Source organism: Peromyscus californicus, unplaced genomic scaffold (genome assembly GCF_007827085.1).
Source record: "Peromyscus californicus insignis strain IS unplaced genomic scaffold, ASM782708v3 Scaffold_3__1_contigs__length_106647218, whole genome shotgun sequence".
NCBI classification, from domain to species: domain Eukaryota; kingdom Metazoa; phylum Chordata; class Mammalia; order Rodentia; family Cricetidae; genus Peromyscus; species Peromyscus californicus.
In genome coordinates this window covers 63,157,289-63,170,474 of record NW_026294551.1, presented here as the reverse complement: position 1 = coordinate 63,170,474, position 13,186 = coordinate 63,157,289, and positions in this window count along the sequence as shown.

Below are 13,186 nucleotides of genomic sequence, written 5' to 3'. Positions count from 1 at the left end.
GTGACTTCTGTGTGCCAGGGCTGACACAGGCAGAAAGGCTGGCTTGTTTGCCCCACCATAACCTGATCCAGCTGGGAAGGTATTTGTGGCCACCCTGCCTCCGGCATCTGGTTTCTTGGACCCCAGGTGCATTGCCACTCAGAAGCAACTGGGTGAGTGTGAGTTCCCTGCACAGTGACACCACACACACCCCCACCCCTGCTTACAGCTCCCAGGTTCTCAGAAGGAGGGTCCCAAGAGAGCCAGGGAGAGCTTGTCTTGCTTTTTTTTTTTTTTTTCCGTTTAGCTAGTTTGTGTCGCTCAGCACTGTCCTGATACAAATACCTGAGCTGCCATGGACTTACAGCTCTGGACTTTGAGCCTGCGACCTGCCGCCCACTGCTGTTGATGGGGGCACATCCTAGTGGGAACACTGGGCCAAAGCTCGTCAGTTCGTGGCTACAGGGACCAACAGTGGATGAGACCAGAGTCCCACAATCTACAGTGACTCGAGACCTGCTAAAGTTCCCACCGCCTCCCAGGAGGGCCGGGCTGAGGATCAAGCCTTTGTGGAACTTTTTAGATGTAAACTACGCCCTCTGGGCTATTTTTAGGTATAGGTCAATAGTGTTGAGTCTGCTCACATCACTGTGGAACAGATCTCAGGGCTTCATCTTGCAGATCTGAACTCTGGACTCGTTAAACATTCTCCATCTCCTCTTGGGCCCTGGTAAGCACCACTCTTCTTTCTGACTATGAACTTGAGCCCTTTGAATCATGTGAATGGATCATTTGTGTGAGAATCACCTCAACCACACATTAGTGGACATTCACCAGCAGACAGTAGGACTCCCTCTCTCTCTCCACCTCTGTCTCCCTCCCTCTCTCTTTCTCCCTCCTCTCTGTCTCCCTGCCTTCTTCTCTCTCTCCCTTCCCCCCCCTTCTCCCCCTCCCACCCTTTGGCAGTACTGGGAACTGAACCCAAGCCTTACCCATGCCAAGAAAGTACTCAACCGCTGAACCGTGTGTCTTCCCGCCTTTTTTTTTTTTTTTTTTTTAAAGCTTTCAGACAAGGTCTCGCTAACCTGTCTAGTCCGGCCTTGAACTTGCAGTATAGCAAAGGCAAGTCTTGAACTTCCAGTCTTCCTGGCTTGGCTTTCCAAGTAGCTGGGATTACAGACCCAGGCCAATCCTGAGCAGGTGAGCCCTTGCCTTTGCGCATGCGCAGTCCTGTTCGCCATCCTTTGGCTATATAATCAGAAGTAGGGATGCTGATGGGTAGTCACATTTTTTAATTAAAAAATTTTAAATTTATTGTTGTGCGTGTGAGAGAGTATGAGTGAGGTCTGAGGACAACTTGTGAAGCTGGTGCTCCCCTTCCACCTTTTCATGGATTGGAGAGATGGACCGCAGGACACCAGGCGTTTGCAGTGAGTGCAGTTCTCACTGAGTCATCTCACGCCCGGCTTTTTAACTTTGTGAACGACCTCGACCTCCACACGGTGTTCCAAAGAGGCTGCCCCATTGGCATCCCTAACAGTGCAGAAGGTTCCTGGGTTGCCACAGCTTCAGCCGTGTGTGAGTGCTGCTATCTGGAGAGGGCTATAGGTTTGTTTGGTGTCTGTTTGATGAATGCACTCCACCCCCGGGCTGTGGCCCTGGCCTTTTTCTTTCTTTTCTTTGTTTTTTTCTTTTCTTTCTCCCTTCCTTCCTTTTTTTTTTTGAGACAGGGTTTCTCTATGTAGCCTGGGCTGTCCTGGAACTCACTCTGTAGACCCGGCTGTCCTCGAACTCAGAGACATCCACCTGCCTCTGCCTCCTGAGTGCTGGGATTAAAGGCGTGTGCTACCACCGCCACCTGGCACTTCTTTGCTTTTTAAATAGCAGTGGTTTGATCTCTGTAGCTGGTGACGCTGAACTGTATTTATACACCATCCCACTTGCATACCAGTTTGTTGTTATTTATTTTTATTTTGTCATTCCTGAGGATAGAAAGTGGGGCTTCTCATCTGATGGGTGAGCACTGTACCACTGGGTACCCCTGGGTCTTGCCCATTTTCCAATCAGATTATTTGGTCTCTACTGTTGCAGTTCTTTGTTTATTCCCAATATTCACCATTATCTGTTACACAGTTTGCAGGTATTCCAACCATCCACACACTGCCAGCAGGCAGATCTGACCACGAGTGAGCACAGCAGATGCCCTTGGTTCTGAGGGCTCTCATGCCCACCTCACTGTGGGACTGGCAAGCAGAACTAGCGCTTTTCATCACTTCAGTGGTAGTGCCGATGGTTACTTGCCATAAAAGCCAAAGAGCAAACGCTGGCAGGTGGAGCTTCAAGGTGAGCGTCAGTCACATGCCATCTTCTTCCCACCTTTCTTTGAGAGCCAGAGCCTCAGACTGAGGAGATGGGGTTCATGTAGTTGTGCAGTGAGTCCACAGACACAACGCTGAGAAGGGTATTGCATTTCCACAGACTGGGTGTGGAGAACTTGGTTCCAACATTTGAAGATAGGACCATTCGTCATGGCCTCATGTCATACCAGGTGCTTCTGCGGGGTGAGAGAAAACTAGTGAGCTCTGGGGTCCTGGCTTGGCCCATTTGCTGGATTTGCTTCTGAAATGTTCCCCCAAAAGCTCACATGCTAAAGACTTGGTCACCAGCCTGTGATACTATTTGGGGGAAACGGAAAATTTGGCAGGTATAACCTAGCGGGAGGAAGTTGGGTCTTTATTGGATATGTGCCCTTGATGGGGATACCGAGACCCCACCATTTCCTCTTTGCTGGCTTCCTGGCCACCATGAGCTGACAGCGTCTTCCACCCAGGTCCCTGCCGTGATGCTGTGCCTTAACAGGGGCTCAGAAACACCAACGCAGTGACCATGGACTAAAGCCTCTCAAACCAGGAACCTAAACCAACCCCCATCCTTTGCACTTGTCTCTCTGAGGTCCGCTACAGAGATGAAAACGTCCATCACGGTTCCTCACAGTGTTGGTGCAGCTGTGCATCGCTCTTCGAGCAGCCCTGGCTGAGGCACCACCGAAAGGAGAGCCATGACAAAGAACTGCTCCCCTCCCCTGATCTAACATCATCATCCTGATGCTGTGTGTTCCAAAGGATGGTGTCAGCAGCTAGAGAGAGGGCTCGGTGGTTAAGAGTGTACTGAGCACCTGAGTTTAATTCCCAGTTCCCACATCTGGTGACTCACACAACCTATAACTCCAGCTCTGAGGGATCCAATGCCCTGTTCTGGCCTCCATGAACACCTGCATGCATGTGTCATATACACACACTGACGCACAAATAAAGACTCAGGATGTCAGCTGATTGGGTGATTAGCATTAATCCTGCTACTGGCAAACTGGGAACTCAGCATTGCAGCTTGAAGGTACCTTCCAGACTCATCCCCGGCATGGCCCACTTAGCACTAGATGCCATGCCTGGGTCCACAGATCCAGTTTCTGTTGCTCTGTGGGGCAAGGGGTGGGTTGGCAACTTGGGATGTTTTTATGGAGATCAAGAACAGAAGGAAAGGTTTTTTGTTGTTTTTGTTTTGTGTGTACGGTTTGTTTGTTGTTTGTGTGTGGTGCCTGCTTGCACATCTGTGCACCATGTGTATGCCTGGTGCTCAGGGAGGCCAGAGGAGGGCATCCGATTCCCTGGGACTGGAGTTACAAATAGTTGTAAGCCTCCACGTGGGTGCTGGGAATTGAACCCAGGTCCTCTGAAAGAGCAGCCAGTGCTCTTAACCACTGTGCCATCATCACTCCAGCCCTATGAACGAGTTTTTGATAGCATTTATTGAGCCAGACAGCCTGTGCCTTTGTCCTAGTGTGTGACCTCTATGGGGACTGCAATTGCTATGTCACAGCATCAGGGACATTTAGGGACAATCTTTCAAAGGCAGTGCTAAGAGCTGGGGATTTGGCTTGGGGTAGTCAACTTGCCCTTTTTATATAAAATTTACTTTGGACCAGTATCATCCCCCAACCCCATGTGTGTTTATCTGTCTGCCCACCTGCCTGCCTCCCTCTTTATCTGCCTCTTCCTTTCTCCCCTTCTCCATTAGTCTGGACTTTATTTTCCCATTTTAAAACATAGAGCTTTGATAAATCCTGGAGCTATTCAGGAATTTTATCTATTTATTAATTTATTTTTCTGAGACAGGATTTCTCTGTGTAGCCTTGGCTGTCCTGGAACTCACAAGCTGGCCTTCAACCCACAAAGATCCATGTGCCTCTACCTCCCAAGTGCTAGGATTAGAGGTGTGCACCACCACCACCTGGCCCTTGATTTATTTATTTTTTTTAATTTAAAACTTTTTTTTAAAGCCCGGTGGCGGTGGCGCACGCCTTTAATCCCAGCACTCGGGAGGCAGAGCCAGGCGGATCTCTGTGAGTTCGAGGCCAGCCTGGTCTACAGAGCGAGATCCAGGACAGGCACCAAAACTACACAGAGAAACCCTGTCTAGTAAAACCAAAACACTTTTTTTTTCTTCTAAAAACCTTGGTTTTAATTCCAGGAAGAGAACACGAGCTCTGCCCTTGAGCGTCATTTCTGACCTTCCCTTCCTCATGTTTGGCCGTTTGGGCTGTTGGGAGCAATGCTCTGATGTCTATCTGGAACACTGTGTGAGGATGTGAGGAGGCGCCCTTGACAGCCCTTCTTGGGCCCTCGATCCACCCCGCCCTGCAGTAGGGGCTTGCATTTTCTGCCCACACCAGGGTTTCACCAAGGTGTCCATTTCCAGGAAAGCAAAGCTACAAGTGTGACCCAGGAGAAGTAGCAAGGGCCCACCCTTCCCGCCCAGTGGGGTGGGCTGGCCTGTGCTGTTTGCTGCTTGTTCAGGCTGTGACAAAGCCAGGCTAGGCTGGCAGCAAGATTGGTCTGTCACCTGCCCCATCTAAACAGACAGAGCCCAGGAGGTCACAGGCAAGGCTGTCGAGGGTGGTCCTTTCTCGGGCATGCCCTTCCACCAATCAGCACACAGAACGCTCTTGGGTCTGGACCTGATGTCTGGCCAGCAATGATTCACACAGAGAGCTGAATGAAACTTGTGTATGTTCGTGGATTAATTTTCAAAGCTGAATTCTTTTTTTTCCTTTGGCAAAAAGATCACCATATTAAATATTTTTTCATTTCTGTTTAGGAGACTGAAATGGGATTGCAAAACAGCTTGCAAAAATGGAAATCCCAACCAGCATGGTGGCAGGCATGTTGTGACCTCATGGTCTCAATATGATTGCATGTCCTCTGGCCATCACTTACACATTCCATCAAGAAAGGAAAGGGGGGCGAGCGGTGGTGGCACACACCTTTAATCCCAGCACTCGGGAGGCAAAGGCAGGCGGATCTCTGTGAGTTCAAGGCCAACCTGGGCCACAGAGTGAGATCCAGGACAGGCACCAAAACTACACAAAGAAACTCTGTCTCAAACCGCCCCCCCCCCAAAAAAAAAAGAAAAAGAAAGAAAGAAAAAAAAGAATGTAGCATTTTTTTTTCTAGAGAAATGAAAATTATCCTGCAGGTGCCACTCAGCTGATTTCTGTCACTAATGCTGGCTCCTCTGGCCACCTCTAGACTAGTAATGAGCCAGGGTGAGTATGATGGTCACAGCTTGCTCCCATGCTGTCATTGTATTCCTTTGACTAGAACTGGAGTGGAGGCAGATAAAGCATGCCAGGCATGGATGATCTTTGACAGAAAAGCCAGAAACACCCCATTGTGCTACAGAGTGTTTAAATCTCTCTCTGCCATCTGCTCCTCTCAATACATCCACATCAGCAACCCTGTCTCATGAGCAGCAAGCCAGGGCTGGAAGGTTTTTTTTGGAAAGTGCTTTCTGAGTGACAGGTGTGAGGATGATGGCAGCCCTGCTCTCCTGCAATGCTGGGGACAGTCTAGGGAGCCTATATGTCTGCAAAGGTTGGCAGGAGGAGGATTTAAGGTCGTGCCTTGGCTCTGGCTCTGTGAGCATCTGGATTCAGCAGTCACTGTCAAGTGCACCTTGCTTGCATGGTCTCCTTTGCGTCGGCAGAGGCGAGCCTGGGGGTGTGTAGCAGGTTTAGATCTCAGCTTTAGATGCTGGAGGATTGCGTTTTGTCATCCATGGTGTTCTTAGGTCCTTCAGCTGAACTGTGTCAGCCCTAGAGTGGCTTAGCTGCCCCCTGCCATCTAGGATGGCGTTGCTTGCTGCAGATGCTTCTGTCGTCGTGTCCCCCCCCCCCCCCCCCCCCCCCCCCCCCCCGCTGTTCCTGTGTCACTAAGGAAATTTGCTTTCCTGTCCTGGGAGCTTGTTCCTGCTGATCTTCATCCAGGAGGCCCAGCTGGCAGGGCTCCTGGGCAAGGCCCTCACCATCAGACCAGACTAGGGAGCACCTGAGCGTGGACATGAGAGAGAGCCAACAGCTGCTCCAGAAAGATGGATTCTCGGCTACCACCATCCAGGCTTGTCGTTCATGTAATATTTTGACAGATCCATATCTTTCTGGTTAGACCCCACTCCTCATTTGCCCCCACCCATACCCCAGCACGGGAGCACATGCTTTGCACAGTGCAGGGGCTGATGTCTTGATCTCTCATCCCTGAGGCAAGGACTGGATCACCCATGTGAAGTGATGAATCTGGTCATATATGATGCCAAATGCTGACATGTGTAAGTGCAGGAAAAGAATTGTGAAAATGTGAAGAGGAGGAGAGGAAGGGAGGGGGAGGGAGGGGAAGGGAGGGGAGGGGAGAGGAGGGGAGAGGAGAAGAGAGGTATATTGTGTAGCAGTTTCTTCTGAAATTGAAGCATTCTATCTCCCAGGGAAGCTCCTTAAGATAAAAGGTAAACGACTCAAAATAGCTTCAGGAAGTCCCTGAAACTGACCAGATTCACTAGGCCCCTCCCTCCCAAGAGTAGACAATAGAGACTGTTGAGTCACATTCTCAGACAAGCCAAGCAGTAAAGAAGACTGAGACCAGACCAGCTGTCTGGGAGAAACTCCATCCAACTAAGTCACTTGGAAAGGACACTCTGTGTTAGCTGCCTGCAGTAAACTCCAGGTTCCGCTCCTGCAAGTAAGTAATCCCAATAAAACCCACTGATTCACCAAACCGGACTTTGGTGGTATCTGTACTTTGGTCTGTTGTGGCTCCCTATCTGGGCTGAGTAGATGTGTGCTTCCCCCCAAGAGAAGTCATCACACAAGGAGCAGGAGGAGAAGAGAAAGGGAGAGGGAGGGGAGATGAGAAAAGAGGAAGGGGAAGAAAGGAGCAGGAAGAGAAAGGAAGAGGAGGAGCGGGAGGAGGATGTAGGAAGGAGGAGGATAAAGGAAGGGAGGAGGGGGAGGAGGGAGGGAGAAGGCTCACATAATAAAGGCTTGCTGCTTGGCCTGTGATGTGCTGCTAGTGGTTGCCTAGTGAGAAAAGGTTAAGTCATAGGTGAGCTCTTTTTAATGGGACGCTGGTACTCCACATCTACGAGCTCTTTTTAATGGAACACTGGTACTCCACGTCTACGAACTCTTTTTAATGGGACGCTGGTACTCCACGTCTACGAACTCTTTTTAATGGGACGCTGGTACTCCACGTCTACGAGCTCTTTTTAATGGGACGCTGGTACTCCACGTCTACGAGCTCTTTTTAATAGGACGCTGGTACTCCACGTCTACGAGCTCTTTTTAATGGGACGCTGGTACTCCACGTCTACGAGCTCTTTTTAATGGAACACTGGTACTCCACGTCTACGAGCTCTTTTTAATGGGACGCTGGTACTCCACGTCTTCCCCTCTGCTTCCTAGCTGCCATGAAGTGAGCAGATTCTTCCATTCCATGCGCCTGTTGTGATGCCCTGCGCTGCCACAGGCCTAAATCATCAGTGCCCGTGACGCCTGAGAGTGGTAGCCAAAAGGAATCTTTCCTGTGTCAGAGCTGGTCCTCAGGGACTGGTGACACTGACCACCGATGGTTAGCACGGTCACCAGCCATATTTGGCAGACGTGTGCCTTGTAGCTGCTCCTCCTGATTGGTGCTTAGGGAGCCTGGCCCTGCCCAGTGCTTTCCATCCCTGGAGACCTGGGAGGAGCTGACCATGACTGGCTTCCCTGTGTGGCTTCCTGCCTCCTCGCTTTCCTTACCCAATTTTCATCTGAATTATTCCCAGTCTATCTGGGATGCTGTGACAGAAGGGGCATGGGCTGTGTGCGTATGAACAGTAACAGTTTGTGGCTCACAACTCTGAAGGCCGATAGTTGAAGATCAAGCTTATGCTGGCAGATTGACTAGCCCACCTCCTGAATACAGACACTCCCTCAGTGGCTGGAAGGGGCCAAGAGCTCCCTGGGGCCGTTGATAAGGATACTTAGTTTCATTTCCTGTTGCTGTGATAAGATATTCTGACAAAAGCAACTTAAAGGACAAGGGGTTTATTCCAATTTACAGTTCGAGGGTACTGTTCCTTCATGGTGAGGAAGGCAAGGTGGCAGGAGATTGATGCAACCACTCACATTACATTCCCAGTCAGGAAATAGGAACGTGAGTGCACGCTGGTACTCGGCTCTGTTTCTCCACTTACACAGTCCAGGATCCCATCCAGAGAATGGCCACCCACAGTGGGAAGGTCTTCATACCTCAGTTAACACAATCAATATAATCCCCCACAGATACGCTCAGAGGGCCATCTCGGGAGTGATTCTAGATTCCGGTCAAGTTGACAGCTAACACCAATGATGAGTCATACTTATCCCAGATTGAGGACTGTCTCATCTTGACCAGTTAGCTCCTAATGCCATGGCCTTGAAAGTTGGGATTTCAGTCTTTGACCTTGGTGGTAGATGCATCAGACCATAACTACTTGCTCAACCCCAATGTACAGTCCGGGGCTAACCTGGAGGAGGCTAGCCTGTAAGAGCACGTAGCTGAGGCTAGCTTTGACAGTGACAGCTACTGGAAGACTTGTCACCATGGGCCTCATACTCGTCTGTGGTGAATTTCCCAGGCAGGAAGCTACTCCGCTCCCTGCGCCGAGGACGGCTCTTCACACACTTTCTTAGGCCTTTGCAGTTGCAGCCATCCCTGGCCAGGTGGTTACATAAGAGTCCCCCTTGCCAACTGTCAACAAGGCCACCTAGAAACTCAAGACATCCACACACCAGCGCTAGCTGGCTGCAGGCTAGTTGAAGCTCTTCTTGCTTCTTTCTACTAGTCCTGATTTTTTTTTTTGAAGAAAGAAAACCAACATCATGCATTTCCTGCGAAACTAAGATGAGTTAAGAGCCCAAGGAGCCGATGGAGGGCCACAAATCCCACCCTTAGCTGCGTGTGGCGCTATCGGCAGCTAATGGCCCTTGGGAGGAGGCGTCAGTTTTCTTTACAGGTGCGACCATGCTCCAGAGCAGGCTCCACATCCAAGACTGTTTGGGCATCCCAAACTAGACTTGATGAGTTTAAAAGAGAGAGAGAGAGAGAAAACAAGAAATTCGGTTGGTAGGGAGGTGGGGGTGGATCTGGGAGGGGTTGGAGGAAGGCAGGTGAATAGGATCAAAATACATTGTATGAAATTCTTGAAGAATTAATAAAAATATTGTGAACATAAAAAAGAGGCTGGGAGGAAGCGCCCAGTTTGGAAACACCTCCAGAAATGCCACCATCTGTGCCAGGTTTCATCCAAGGACAGGATCATGCAGGTGTCCTCTTTCTGTGCCTGCCCTCTCTCTGTGGACTTGGTGACCTCGGATGACTCGTGTAGTCTTTGGGCTTCCGCTTCTTCATCTGCAGGGTGAGATAAGGTTTCCGGGCATGCCATTCCCCCCCCCAGTCTCCTCAGAAACACCTCCTTTGTCGTTCCCTCCCTCAACTCCCTCCACAAGCAAGGATTGGCCAAGCTAGAAACTGAGTGCCAGGGGGCCAGCAGAGGGCATGTCCTTACTTTTCCCAAGTCACACTGTTTGGCCCAGGATTCACTCTCTAGGTAGAAGGTAGCCAGACTAGGGCTCTCTGGGTACTTGGTTTACCTCAGTTCATCTGTGGCATTTTCACAGGACTAGCAAAAGGGTGTCGGTGTTCCCAATGTGCCCCTGAGGAGAGTGTTCCAGAAGGACAGGGCCAGGGACTGCAGTGCCCTCACCCAGAGCCCTGTGGAGTGCAGTGAGGTGGGGTAGGGGTGCCTAGCTCTGCCCAATGGCTGGCCAGGGCCAACTCCAGAAAGCCCAGCTGTGGGGTCCAGCTGCTCTCAAGCCTCACGGCTGTCTCGTCTGCTCACCTGGGTGTCCCATTCATTGTTCCCACACCTTCGAGCCAGTGGTTCATCTAGAGAGAACCAGAAGAGGCACTCAGCTGAATGCAAACTGTACTGAAGGGCAAAGGACTCATGGCTTCTGGGGTAGAAAGAACTGAAATGTGAGCGTTAGAGAGAGGAGTCGTCCCCTACAGTGTCCGTCCAGCCCACCCCAGCCCCCGACCAGGGGTGCAGACAGTTCAGAGCTGTGTGAGGAGGAAGTAAACCTGCATAAAGCTCAGAGCACAAGCTCATCAACAAAGCCCTCTCAGCAGGCCCGGTGACACATGCCTGGGAGCCCAGCCCTGGGGAAGCTTGAGGCAGGAGGATGAGAGTTCAAGCTACCCTGGGCTCTGTAGCAAGCTTGTACTCTGAAGGGAGAGAGGGAGGGAGGAGAGAGAGGAGGGAGGAGGAGGGAAGGAGAGAAAGGAAAGGAGGGGGAGACTGTGCCAGAAATACACTTGCCCAGTGAGAAATACCTCCACACGTTTAGAGATAATAAAGGAAAAGCTATCTGAGACCCTATGTGGAAATTCAGGCCTCACGTTGGATGCCAAATGTAGCAGTCTTTTTCTTTTGAGCCCCAACCAGCTCCCAAATCATGACATGGAGACTTTTTTTTTTTCTGTTTTTTTTCGAGACAGGGTTTCTCTGTATAGCTTTGGCGCCTGTCCTGGAACTCACTCTGTAGACCAGGCTGGCCTCGAACTCACAGAGATCTGCCTGCCTCTGCCTCCCGAGTGCTGGGATTAAAGGCGTGTGCCACCGCCGCCCGGCACCATGGAGACTTCTTAGTTGTGAATGCTCGGCCTTATCTTACACTTGGCCCGCTAGCTTGTCTTATAACGGAACCGTTTCTCCTCATCTGTGTTTTGCCTCGGGGCCTTTCACCTTTCTCTCCTTCTGTGTGTCTTTTTTTCACTGCTTCTTGTGTCTGGCTCCCTCGTCCTCTTCTCTTTGGCCTAGATTTCTCCTCCTACTTATTCTCTCTGCCTGCCAGCCTCACCTAGCCCTCTCCTGCCCAGCTATTGGCTGTTCAGCTTTTTATTAGACCAATCAGGTGCCTTAGGCGGGAAAAGTGAAACAGCAGCACATCTTTACATAGTTAAACAAATGCAGCGTAAACAAGTGTAACACACCTTTACGCAGTTAAAGGAATGTTCCACAGCATAAACAAATGTAACACATCTTTGCCTAGTTGAAGTAATATTCCACAACAGCCCAGGATTTAATGGTGGTTGCGACCCTGCACTGCCCCCTAGACTGCCTGTTTGAGGTGTGTTCTTTGATATCAAAGGAGCCTAATGGCTGGTCAGTCCCAGTGAACAAACATTTACAGCCTAGCATCCTAACTTTGTTTTTTTTTCTAACAGGCCCGGTGAACACACTACTTATCTTTGGGGGTGTTTTGGAGACAATGCTCCCTTAGCTAAATTCTATTTTGTATGATTTAATGTCTCCTAAGCAAATCTATTAGTACATCCTTTATAACACAATTCTTTAAGTTTCTTCTACATCAAGCCCAAGAGGGAGGAGGGAGAGGGAAAGAAGGAAAGAGGAAAGGAAAAGGCAGGCAAAGAAGGGAAGACATCATTCTCTCCATCCTCTGTGTGGCATTCAGGATGCCTATCCCATAATACCCTCCCCTCGCACACCAAGAATGACACACAGTGTGGAGAGAGGGCTGTGAGCATCCTGTCCTTTCAGGCACACTGGTACACAGTGGCCGGGAGCAGGGGCCCAGGTGTGGGGTGGGGCTTGCAAAGCAGGAAGGCTGTGTTTTCAAGGAAGCTTTAGAAGGAGGTGAGAGCCTGAGGCAAGCCTGACTCAGCCCTCTTTCCAGTTCTTGTTTTCCGTAGCTTTGGAGATAGACACTGAACATCCATGGTCTGCCCTCCTGTCCCAGGGGTCTGACGACCTAGCCCCAGGGGCAACTACCTTGGCAACTACAGGGTGCTCCCTGTGCCCCTGCCCTTTACTGTTCCTCTTACACCATCAGTTTTATTTTTACTTTATAATTCACATTTGGAGCTCCTGGGGGTTTAAACCAGGAACTCCTCCACATGGCGCATGTGCTCTATCATGACTGGAGTTAATAGTCAAGGCGAAAGATTTACGGTGAGTCAATGGGACAAAATAATTTCTGGGGAGGGGTGCCAAGTGAGAAGAGACAAAAAGACGAACTAGAGTAGGGTGTTGGATTTTTTTTAAGGGGTAACAGAAAGATTGGAGGCCGAAGCTTCAGAGCAGCTGGCATATAGAAAAAAGGCTTGGCTAACCAATAATTTGAATGAAAATTACTTGCTAAAAAGCTCAGAAGGAGTATAGCCTCTGAACAGTAATGAACCACTTTAGACAAAGTTGGTTCCTGGAAAGAAGGGCATTGTTTGTGTTCTACCAGAAACGGTTCGGTGGTAGTCAGGGAAGCTGGTTGGAAAACAGCAAAAAGAACAGAGGACTAAAAGAAAATTTCTGAGGCTAAAAGAAATAGTCGGATTTTCTGTGCTGAAAGGTGCCCACGAGAGGGCTTCTGGGAGAAGTGGGGATGGTGGAGTCTCTTTTGTAAGGAGAGGTGACTGAGAGGAACAGAAAGGAAGAAAATTAAAGGGAGGCTGGGTGGATTGGGGCAGGCAATTCATCCAAGGTTCATCAACAGCTCACGGTTACAGTCTAACCCGACACACACAGAACTACCTCTCTCTTGAGCTGTGATTGCTTTTTTTTTTCCCTTAAAGCCTCACAAAAAGCAAAGCTTCCCCACCTGCCCAACATGCCAGGTGAAAAAAAGGAAAAGAGGAATCACAGGTAGGAACACGCTCAGTTAAAGAAACCCCCATCGCATGATGGCGGCGGCGGCGGCGGCTGGTAGAGACGAGAGTAATTTTGGACTTGGTACAGAACTCAACGCAAGCAAGCTCTTGGGCATTTGGATGCAGATCCTCTT